The sequence below is a fragment of the Candoia aspera genome, chromosome 1, assembly GCF_035149785.1.
Source record: "Candoia aspera isolate rCanAsp1 chromosome 1, rCanAsp1.hap2, whole genome shotgun sequence".
NCBI lineage: Eukaryota > Metazoa > Chordata > Lepidosauria > Squamata > Boidae > Candoia > Candoia aspera.
In genome coordinates this window covers 339,881,128-339,893,002 of record NC_086153.1, presented here as the reverse complement: position 1 = coordinate 339,893,002, position 11,875 = coordinate 339,881,128, and positions in this window count along the sequence as shown.

The window sequence follows — 11,875 nt, the reverse complement described above, 5'->3', positions numbered from 1 at the left end:
GCCTGCCAGCAGTTCTAATAGACTAATTGGATTTTTAATGGTGGTAATTAATGGGGAAACTTCATTATGAGCATGTGTGACATCTAGCTGCAGGCTTCTTTATGGCTGGGGAGGAGCGGGGAGATGGGAGGACCCAGAGAGCTGGGCCAGAAAGGAAATTGAAACGCAGATGGAAGCAAGCCGACAAGGGGTCCACAGCGTAGGCCGTTATCTCTGACAAGCAGAGACGGAGAATCCTGCCCCACAGAAGCACCATTTATGACCCTGACGCCTGATAGGATGCATTCTCTGGCAGTCAGACCAATCACCTGCTTCTGCATTCGACCCAAAGGGCCCAGTTGGGCTTGGATTGGTTTCACACCTCCGGCAGACCACCTGCAAGCAGCCTAGGCCTGTTTTACAAGACAAGAAGGTGGATTGGAAGAAGGCAAAGAGGAAGAGGAAGAGGAAGAGGAGCCTCTTCCAAGCCTCTGATTTGGTGATCTTATCCGGGCCCCAATCTCTGCTGTCTTGAAAGACCTGTTTCCCCACTGATTGATGGGAGCAGGGCTGGAACTGGTTTCACTGGTGCCCCTAAGGTTTTCACCCCATGAAGTATTTTCAGTGCCACCTGCAGCATTTTGTAGACCAACCATTCCCAGCTCAGATGCTTCTGGACTACAATTCCATGTTGGCTTTGAATGCTGGCAGCTGGACTCCCAGCATAGGACGTGCTTATCAGGAGAAAGCTGCCGTAGGCTTCTGAACCATGGAGCAATTTCATTTTGGGTTTTTCTCCTGATGTGCCTCCTTATGTATCTTTTTTCAATGCAGCTCAGCCCTGCCTCTGCTTACCCGGCCGATCGAATTGCCATATGTAAATGAAGTAAATAAAGTAGAATTAGCTCATTTGGGCATGCTTCTTGGCTGAACTACCTTGCAAGGCTGACAGCTATTTTCTTTTGGGAGTCATCATCCACATAGTATCCAGTCTGGGCCAAAAATGCAAGCAGCATTATCCTATACATTCAGTATTCTTTCATTCAGCATTTCCACTATCTGCCCTCAATTCTTCCTCTTCCTCTACTGGGGTGGGAATGGGGGGCAGCCATATCTTACTGTCACTAGAATCTGTTTTCTTTCCTAGACACTATAGATACTCTGTTGTGGCTACTAGCCATTGGCAAAGCTCTCTTTCTTTCCACAGCCTCACAATACCCACCACCAGCTGTGATACACTTTTCTTTTTAATATGATAAATACAGTTTTTAAAGGTGTTTTTTAAACTTGGCAACTTAAGATGTGTGGCCTTCAACTCCCAGAATGCCCCAGCCAGCATTTGTGGCCTTCAACTCCCAGAATGCCCCAGCCAGCCATGCTGGCTGAGGCATTCTGGGAGCTGAAGTCCACCCATCTTAAAGTTGCCAAGTTTGAAAAACACAGGTGTAAAGAAACCCTTTAAGTCATACTTGAGAAAAACATTTCAAACAAAGGATAACCATCTTTTAAAAAAAAGAAAAAGATGAGAGCTGGTTATATTTAAAACCATTCAAAATCTAGACAGCTTCTCACCAGCGTCTCTAAATCTTGTGGCACTTGGGTTCCTTGGGTTATGCCAGCCAGCATTTGACTGGCAGCAGGCTGAGGTAGGCCCAACTCAGTGAATATGGCATAAAGCTTGAATATTTTTGGGTGGGGTATCAATGATGGTGGGCCATATCTTTGCCTTTTGAAGCCTGGGTTCCGAGATGAAGTAGGAGAATTTTTTCTCCATTTTTTTTCCTGTCCTGTCCCCTGCACCTCTTCTCCTGCTTTTGCCCCTTCCTCGGCACTGACGAGGGGACAGTTCAAGCCCGCTCCCCATTCCAGATTCCACCTCCCCAAATTGCTTTGAGATCTTATCACCCACCAGCTTGACAGATGCTTCGGTTCATGCTCTTCTCAAAGGCTGACAGTCATATATATATCAGCTTCAATCAAACCTTTGGTGACAATTTTGATTAGACCAGCTGCTCGACAACAGATGAAGCCCCTAAAGAGACTGAATTGTGGGTTTTCCCCCCCCTTTTCTTTTCTTTTTTGGCATTTCTGACAATGACAACATTCCTTCCACCACCGACTCCCAACACAACCCCATAAAGTACTTTTTTACATTTCCACCATCAGGAAATTATGGATCTTCCCTCCTCCATCTTCTCCTCCCTGCCCTCCATTTTTCCTGGTTTTGATTTTCTAAGAGATCAGAATGGAAATTTGGGATGCAGGGAGGGGTGTTTTCTGCTCCCTGAATCTCTCTCCACCCCCTGCAGAAAACCTGAATGGTGGGAGGGTCTCCCCCCCTTTTTCCTCCATTTAATGATTTGCTTGAAATTACTTGCAATGTCACCCCGCTGTGAGGCTTCCTTATAGCTCCTGGCACGCCAAGGGGCACCAAACAGCTGCCTATGTTGGGATGATTAATTCCACCATTTTCTCCCTGCCCTCCCCGCTCCCTGTCCCCCCCCCCCATCCCACCACTCCTTTCAAGGCCTTCTGCTGCACTGACATCACCTTCACGTTTAAAGGAACTGTTGAATAAATACAGCCAGAGTGAAATGTGCAATGTGTGCGCAGGCTGTCAGCAACCTGGCAGGGAGCAGGATTGCAAAGCATTCTGCGCTCTGATTGACACCCCCACCCCCCACCCAACAATCCCAAATAAATTGTGCTAGAGGCACTCCTTTTGTGATTGTTCTGTGCCAAGGAAAAGGTACAGGACCGTCAATGGTGTTTCTTAAGAATGGAAGGTAGAGCCCATTGAACCAAGCTTAAAGATGGTCTCCTGGGTGAACTACAACTCCCAGGACCCTTCACTGTCACCCATGCAGACTGCAGGCCACTGCATGGCTGAGTCAGTGACCACTAAGCCACTCCTACGTATCTATACCCCCCGATTCACCATTACTTAATTCAATAAGTGGGATGAGCCATAATGTGTGACCAGCTGCAAACAAGGTGAATGCGATTTCGGACTGCATTCCTTAGAAAAGCGATTTCATATCGCGGGAAATCATTGCTCATTCTGCATACATTTCCATCTTTAGATCTCATCTGCCGACTTGCATCCAGTTCTGGATGCTGACTTAAAAACATATATCAATGTTTCTCTACCTCGGCGACTTTAAGACGTGTGGACTTCAACTCCCAGAATTCCCCAGCCAGCCATGCTGGCTGGGGAATTCTGGGAGTTGAAGTCCACACGTCTTAAAGTCGCCGAGGTAGAGAAACACTGATGTATATGCTATGCACCCAAGCATCAATAATACCCCTATGCTCTCATACAGTATCTAAATAAAAACTTTAACGCACATATTTAAAATGGTGTTACACGATCCAGCACACCCATTATTTGGCCTCGTACGAAAGGATCGAAGTCAAGAAGGAGCTTCTTAGACTGCACTGAGGGGATGGCTACTACACCTCAGACAGAAAGATTAAAAAGATGGAAATCCCAAGTAAAACATCTTCACAATTGGATAGAACCGCCTGAGGAATTGCCTGGAGGTCCGGAGGAGGAGCGGATGGTTTGGAGATGTTTAAACAGACTGCGCACTGGTTTGGCCAGAACTAAAGATTATATGGGCAAATGGGGGTTTCTCCCTGAGGGCAAGGGTATTTGCTGCGAATGCGGCAATGTGCAAACAACGACCCACCTTTTTCAGTGCCCTTCGGGACCGACGTGCCCACAGAGCGACTTATTGGTCGGAAACACCCCTGCTATCAGTGTGGCCTGGCATTGGGCTAGAGCTATCTAGATTTTAGATTTGTATTAAATGTTTTCAACTTTTAGAATTTTAATTAATACTCTCCCCCCTTCTGTTTCCTGCATTTCTGACACGAAACAAGAGGAGAAACGGTGTAAAGGGCCCAAACCTTGAACTAAATTTATAGGCTTATCATTCACTCGAACTGTTAGAGGTATGTGTGAAGAGAAGTGAAAAAGTCTTCCTTCTCTACATGCGTGCTAGGAATGCTGTGCCTCTAGTTCTCCTGGGTAAAGGGATCAGACTAGATGGCCTCTAAGAGCCCTTCCCACACTAAGATTCTATAAAACGGTTGCATTAAGAAGGCATCTTTGGGAATCTACCCAGCTAAGACAGTTTAGCCAGGGAAGGGCACTAGGAGTACCCCCTTCCATGGAGAGAATGAGGGGCAGGGCCCCTCAGCATGGCCTTCTCAGTCGCAGCCCCTCGCTTTGGAAAGGGTTCAAAAGGGCCTTTAGAGGGGAAGCATCCAGTGGTTGGTTGGCAGGAAGCCGAGAGAAAAACGGGGTGCAAGTCAGTGAGGAGGTGACCACAAAGGGGAGCTTGGCCTTATTCTAGGACAGTGTTTCTCAGCCTCAGGAACTCTAAATTGTCTGGACTTCAACTCCCAGAATGGCTGGCTGGGGAATTCTGGGAGTCGAAGTCCAGACATTTTAGAGCTCCTGAGGCTGAGAAACACTGTCCTAGGGCAACAGCTTTGCACTGCTTGGACATTTCCCCCTGGCACTGCCCACGCAAGAGATCTGCCAAGGTGGAAAGAAAGTGTGCCAACGTTTTTTGCTTGGGAGAAGGGCATATTTCTGCCTCCAAGCCTCACCCTCCAACTTGCAGGTTCAAGTTCCAGGCCTGAAAGTCGGGATTGGCATTCTCGCCCCCCACCACTCCAGCTGAACAAGCAGGGAGATGAGATGCCCACCCGGGCCCTGCCTTCTCTTGCCCACCACAGTGCGATGGGATCTGGCCCTGGCGTGCCAGAGGGCAGAAAGCATCGAATGCTGTGACAGCCGCTGCCTCCGAGCTGTCAGCTGCTGTCAGGAGGCAGAAGAGCCTTGGAAACTTTCCGATAGTAAATGCTCAGGCTTGACAGGCCCACTCAGCCACAGCGCCCATTCAGCCGCTTCTACCTGTTTAGCAGCAGGGAAGAAAAAGTCATTGCACCAAAAAGTCATTTTTTATTTTATTTTATTTTATTTTATTTTATTTTATTTTATTTTATTTTATTTTATTTTATTTTATTTTATTTTATTTTATTTTATTTTATTTTATTTTATTTTATTTTATTTTATTTTATTATTTCTATAGCCACCCATCTCAACAAGTGACTCTGGGTGATGTACAATCATAAAAAAACCATAAAACAATTAAAATGATGCAAAATAAATATATATGGTCGCCGAGTAAACAAATGCCGTAGATGTTAGTACAGCCAAGAAACGGGGCCCTTAACATACTCTGGGCCCCAGGGCTGGGCACATAACCAGGTCTAAGATGTCTGGACTTTTTTACTTGTAAGCCACTCAGAGTCGCTTACAGCTAGTCCTCGACTTATGACCACAATTGGGACTGGAACTTCCATTGCTAAGTGAGGCGGTTGTTAAGTGAGTCGGCCCGATTTTACGACTTTTGCCACGGTTGTTAAGTGAATCACCGTGATCGTAAGTGAATCTGGCTTACCCCACTGACTTTGCTTGTCATAAGTTGGCTGGGAAGGTTGCAAATGGTAGTCATGTGACCCCGGAACACTGCAACTGTCGTAAGTGTGAGCTGGGTGCCAAATGCTTCAAACAAGCCAGGACTTATGCAAATGCCACCACCAAGTTAATAACCTGACCTAGTTAAATGGGTTGTGCAAATGTAGCAAAGGAGCGGAGAAATTGCATTTATTCTTATTCTTTGGCCAATATTCACTTCCTGGACTTTGAGTTTCAGCACAGTGCCCTTTGCTGCCTATTGATAAGACTGTGCCCGATCTTTGGTTTCCCAGTGGGAAAACCTTGGCCTCGAGCACAGCTGCTCTTTCGCTCCTCTTAGTAATTCGAATCAGCAATGCTGGTTTCCCCGGTTAAATGCAGGGGAAGTCAAAGAAGGATCTTATTTGGGGTTTTTGTTTGTTGATAGGGCCACCCAGCTCAAACAGTGTGATTCTGGGTGGCGATAGCTGGTAGGGAGCAAACCACAGCGTTCCTTTTTGCTGCTGATCCAAACAACAGGAAATTAGCAATCTGGACTGCTGGACGGATGGAGGGAAACATCCTCACACTTCTGTCCCCCGTCTCTCAGTGGCCCAGCTTTTAAAAGTAATTAAAAAATAAAATAGTAAAGTAAAATAATAAGATAAAATAGTAAAGTAAAATAATAAAATAAAATCGTAAAGTAAAATAAAGTAAAGTAAAAATAAAATAAAATGGTGAAGTAAAATAAAATAAAAAAATGAAATAGTAAAGTAAAAAATGTAAAAATAAAATGAAATAGTAAAGTAAAATAAAGTAAAATTAAAATAAATAATGAAATGAAATGATAAATAAAATTAAAATAAATAATAAATCAAATCAAATCAAATCATAACATAACATAACATAACATAACATAACATAACATAACATAACATAACATAACATAACATAACATAACATAACATAGGAGGCATTGGAAGGTGGTTATGGTTTGACAACCCCTGTGTTGTGGGGACCTGGGAAGCATATTCATTTCTCCAGTCCAAACTGCATCACGGAACAACGTTTGGTTGGCTTTGACCCAGGTGTATCTGCAGATCAAAAGGGTCAAGATGGTGCCTACGATGGTGCGATCAAAGCCTGGTCATAAAAAACAGGCGGGGCTTCGATCACACCATGGCAGCGGCCATCTTGCCTTTTTGGACTACACCCCACAGATACTCCTGTCTGACCAGCAGCATAAGCAGGTTGAGATCTGACTAGTACTTGGATAGGAGACCACAAGGAAATTCTAGGGCTGTTGCCAAGGCAGTGAAAGCAAGAAAAACATTCTTGATCCTTGGATGGGAGACCACTGAGCAATCTGGAAGAAGGCCGTGGCAAACCGCTTCCACTGTGTTGCCCAAAAAACTACAGAGGGGTGTCCATGAGGTCACCAAAAGTCCAGCTCAACTTCAAGGGGACTTGAATCTACTGAAGCAACTTGGGGTGGGTGGCTGGGCCTTCTTGAAGCCAGTCTGGACTTCTCTGAGGAGCCAAAAACCTCCAGAGCTTCTGGAGGGAGACGTTGGGCAGGAGATAGGATGAGACCAGACCTGTCTGAGGTGCCCCAAAATGTCAGCTGCAGCTTTGTGCTCCTGGATCGGACAGCCATTGGTCCAGAACGGGATGAAGATTCCCGCTCTGGGCAGGGGGTGGACTAGAGGACCTCAAGGTCCCTCCCAACTCTATGATTCCAGGGAAAAGAAGCAAGTTGACTTCCAACTGTCCTCTGACCAAAGCCCAAGAACACTTTTGACCTTTCTGACAATTCAACCTCAGTCCAGGCAGAGCTGGTGCAATGAATAGATGTATTATTATTATTTAATAGAAAGATAGTGCATTTGCATTCAGGGAAGGGAAGGAGGTAAATGGATGAAGAAGGGATCAGAAAATAGGGAAGGGAAGGATTAGAAAAGAAAAGGGATGGGAAGGGATCAAAAAATAGAAAAGAAAAGCAGATACATTTGACACCACTGTACCCACAATGGAAGAATGGTTGGTGAAGGTGATGAAGCTTGCAGAGAGGGCTGAATTAACTCCCTTGGTCGGAGAAAAGACAATATCTACATTTACGGTGGACTGGAAACCCCATATGGACTTTTTGCATGAAATGGGGAAAAAAATGCACTGTGGTTGTGATGATCGGAAAAAGAAAAGGACGCCAGGAAAAAGTGAGCGGGTTTTTTTTGCCATCATTGAGTAAGAGAGAATTTTGTAATCGCACTTGGGTCTGAAAATCGGAATCCTCTCCTTTCTATTCCTCTCCATTCTCTCTCCCTGCACTTTGGGGTTTCCTTTTCTCCCTCTGTCTTTCTTTGTTCTTCCTCTTTTGTTTGGGTTAGTTTTTTATGCTCCCTTTAAAACTTCTAATAAAATTGATTTAAAAGAAGAAAAGAAAAGAGAAGGGAAAGGAAAAGGATGCATCGTCGTCTCTCTTCAAGGGCTCTGAGCCCAGGGAGGCTAATCGTTACAGACAGTCGAGGACCACATCCTATCAATAATTCATCCCCCAGAAGTGTTGGAGCATGTCGGATTAATAATGTATCAGACAGCTGGGCCCCAACGAAGCCCCATAACCAGGGGGGGGGGATGCTTGGCTAAAAATACCGCTTAGCTGCCTCCCAGTTGGTTTCCCTTTCAGCTCCAATTAGACAACCCAAATATCTCCCCGGGCCGAACCCTGCAGGGTCCGCGGGCCTCCATGTTGGCCCCAGGACAGAAGGATTTTCGTTATCCTCTTCCTGATGCCCCCCCCCCCCAAATATTCAACCTTCGCATTGCCCAGTTGCCCCAGTTCAGATCTCCCAAATGCTCCTAGATATCCAGGATGGGTTTATGGAAACTTTATTAAACTTTAAAGAAGAAAGGGAGGGATGCCTACATTCAATCAAGCGTTGAAAAAGATCTTTTAAAAAAAGCATTTCCCCCCTCCCTATTAAGACTCCCTCCCAACCCTAAATTTCATTAACTGAATTGGCAGTCATTAATACAGGTATTAATGACTGCCAATTCGTTTAGTGACAGTTAGGACTGATTACGGTGCTGAAAAACTGACTTATGGCCAGTCCTCATACTTATGACCGTTGCAGTGTTCCCGTGGTCATTTGATCACAATTTGGGCGCTTGGCAACCACTTCGCATTTATGACCGTCACAGTGTCCCGTGGTCATGTGATCCTCATTTTCAACCTTCCTGGCCCGCTTCTGGCAAGCTAAAACAATGGGGGAACCGCGTGATTCACTTAACAACCATGCGGTTCACTTAACTCTCGCAGTGATTTGCCTAAAGCCTGCTGCAAAAAAGGTTGTAAAATCAGGTTGGATTCACTTATTTTATTTATTTATTTATTTGTCATATTTTTATTACCGCACATCTCCCCCACTCGGTTGCTTCACTTAGCAACCAAAATTCTGGTCCCAACTGTGGTCGTTAAGTGAGGACTACCTGTAGACAGCCTTCCGTCCTACACACCGACAGAAGAATGATTGTTATGGCTACTGAAACAGTTAATCTGATTGGATTTGGTACTTTTGACCATTGGATCCTTCCCGAAGATCTAGGCTAGTTAAAGTTATCGTCGTAACTTATGCGCTGCCCAAGCAATGCAACTTTTGGTAATCGATGAGTTGAGATTGCGTCCAAGGGCTTTTCCAGATGTTTTGGATGACACCAACCACTGCTGGCATCGCCGGACTTCCTTTTTCCACCGTTGCTCGATCTCTGTGGGAAGGTCTTTCTATTCCTGATTTTTTCCCCCAGTTCTTCCACTTCAACCCTCCTATCTCCAGCCCCTGCGTGTCAGTTCTCCGCTCTCGCTTCTGGATAACCAAGGTCACATCCGGCTTAGGGTGGGCTAAATGCTTATCCGTCTGTCTTTGCAAGCCTGGCGGGATCTTGACCTCTGCGTCCTCGGCCGATTTTTCCATATTGTCCTTCCTCCGATCCTCCGCTGCTGGCGAGTTGTCGTTCTTACAAAGATTCCAAGGAATCGAGGTGACCAATATTTTTGGTGCCTTTCTGAATGCTTAACCTCCACGTCCTGGGGGTTCAACCTCCTCCTCCTTCTTACGCTTATGCTTCATGATACTGTATTATAATGCAGCAGGTGACAGGGGTTGCTTTTGACTTTTGGTGCTAAGCAAGCGGTTAAAAAATAGCCAGCGCTGGGCCATCTGCTCTGCTTGCTCAGAGCTTTGCATTATTCCCCCCCTCCCTCCCCCCAGCCCCCTCCCCTGTCTCTGCCCTACCTTGGCAGTCTCTTTCATGCTCAATAGATTCAGAGCAGAAACAGCTGAATCAGACGATGTGACCTTACAGAAAGGCGTCCTTTATGTCTTGGAAAAATCAATGTCGCTCTTCTTTCTGTTTCTTTCCTGCAGTTTGCCTCGTGGTGTGTGTGTCTTCCGTCTGCACGCTTGCGTGTATCTGTGTAATAAATAAAAAGGTCTGCCTTTTTCTCTAGCCACGTTGCTTTGTGTTGTCAATACGGGTAGTCCTTGCTAAACCATTTGTTTAGTAATGGTTCAGACTTACGATGGTGCTGAAAAACTGATTTACAACCAGTCCTCGCACTTATGACCATCGCAGCATTCCCCGTGGTCACATGATCACGATTTGGGCGCTTGGCAACTAGTTTGCATTGATGACCTTCGCAGGGTCCTGCAGTCACATGACTGCCATTTTTGACCTTCCCAGCCAGCTTCGAGCAAGCAAAATCAATGAGGAACCGCATGATTTGCTTAATGACCGTGTGGTTTGCTTTATGACTGTAGTGATTCACTTAATGGCTGCCACAAAAAAGGTCATAAAATTGGGTCAGATTCGCTTAATGACTGCTTCACTTGGCAACCAAAATTCCAGTCCCAATTGTGGTCGTTAAGCGAGGACTACCTGTAGTGCTTATTTTTTTTTTTAAGTATTTTTGTCAGATTTGTATCCTGCTTTTCTCCTGAAATTCAAAGGGGTGCACATAGTAATCCTTCGAATTTTTCCCTATAACAACAACCCTGCAAGGGAGACTGGGCTGCAGGACCCAAAGACCCCCAGGGAGCTTCTGTGGCTGAGCGGGGAGTAGAAACTGAGTCTCCCCAATGCCATCTAGCATCTTCACTACACTGACTCTTCAAAACAATTTTAAGGATGCTACGGCACCTTGCATGGCACTGCTAAGCCTGACCCTCTAATCAGAAGTCTAGCGCACCTCCTCTTACTGGGGATAGCTATGATCAGATGGATGCTGCGGACTACAATTCCCAGTATTCCCCACTGAAGTCCACACATCTTAAAGCATGGTGGCTAGGGAATTCTGGGAACTGAAGTCCACATATCTTAAAGCAGGCTGGCTGGGGGTTCTGGGAATTGAAGTCCACCCATCTTAAAGTTGCCATGGTTGAAAAACACTGGTCTAGTGGGTAGGCGAATGCATTCTGCACGTGCTTGGGGGATGACTGGCTGCAAAATGCAATACATCAGGAAGCAGAATGAAGCAGAGACATGCAAAACATCTTCCTCCAGAGTGTTAGGAGCTGTTCAGCCATACATTTTCGACCCCCTGGTGCTACAATTTTGTGGGTTATCACTAGTCTGCCCCCAATGGACAGCTGCCTGGGAATTCATGCACTCTGCAAAGGGTCATTATGTGCTAGTTCAATAAGGACATTTGCCATTTTTAGTGGCCAGGCCAGTTAATGAGTCCTTAGCGCAAAGTTTCTGGAGAAATTGAGAAATCGGCCAGGCGGTATTTCCCAGTGAAGGCTGAGTTCTTTTACTTCCGTTTTTCCAAATGCCAGTAAATTCTTGTGCCATAATAAATGGATTCCATTCTTGTTATGAGGTGCCGGGTTCGTTAATTGCACAAAATTGAAAAAGCAAACCACATCTTTCATTGGATTAGTGGCATATAAAAGTGTGGGAAATTGCTTGGCCAAAGAAAGGGAATGTATCAAAGAGCTTGGGAAACACTCCTGCAGCGAAGGATGAATTTGCTCCAATTAAATCACCATTTATTGGTTTGGTTAGCAATGTTTCTCCTAAAATTATTTGTCTGTTTAAGTATATTTCTGGACAGAAATGTTGGATATTGATGCTTAAAATGTTTTTTTTAATAGCATATGTACTGATATACGTACGTATGGATGGACATTTTATGTTTTTTTCTTTTAGTTTTCATTTGTATTACTGTTTTTTCAGTTCCATCCTGTCATTTTAGTACAGTGCTTCCCAAACCTGGGTAAATTACCCAAAATTGGGTAAAAGTGGTTTTTCTTTGGGTAATGCCACATGAACCCATTAAATTGACTTAAGGAGTTTTATCCACATTGGGTAAAAATAACTTTCTGATAAGTGGTTCTGGGTAATGAAGGAAAAAGTTTGGAAAGC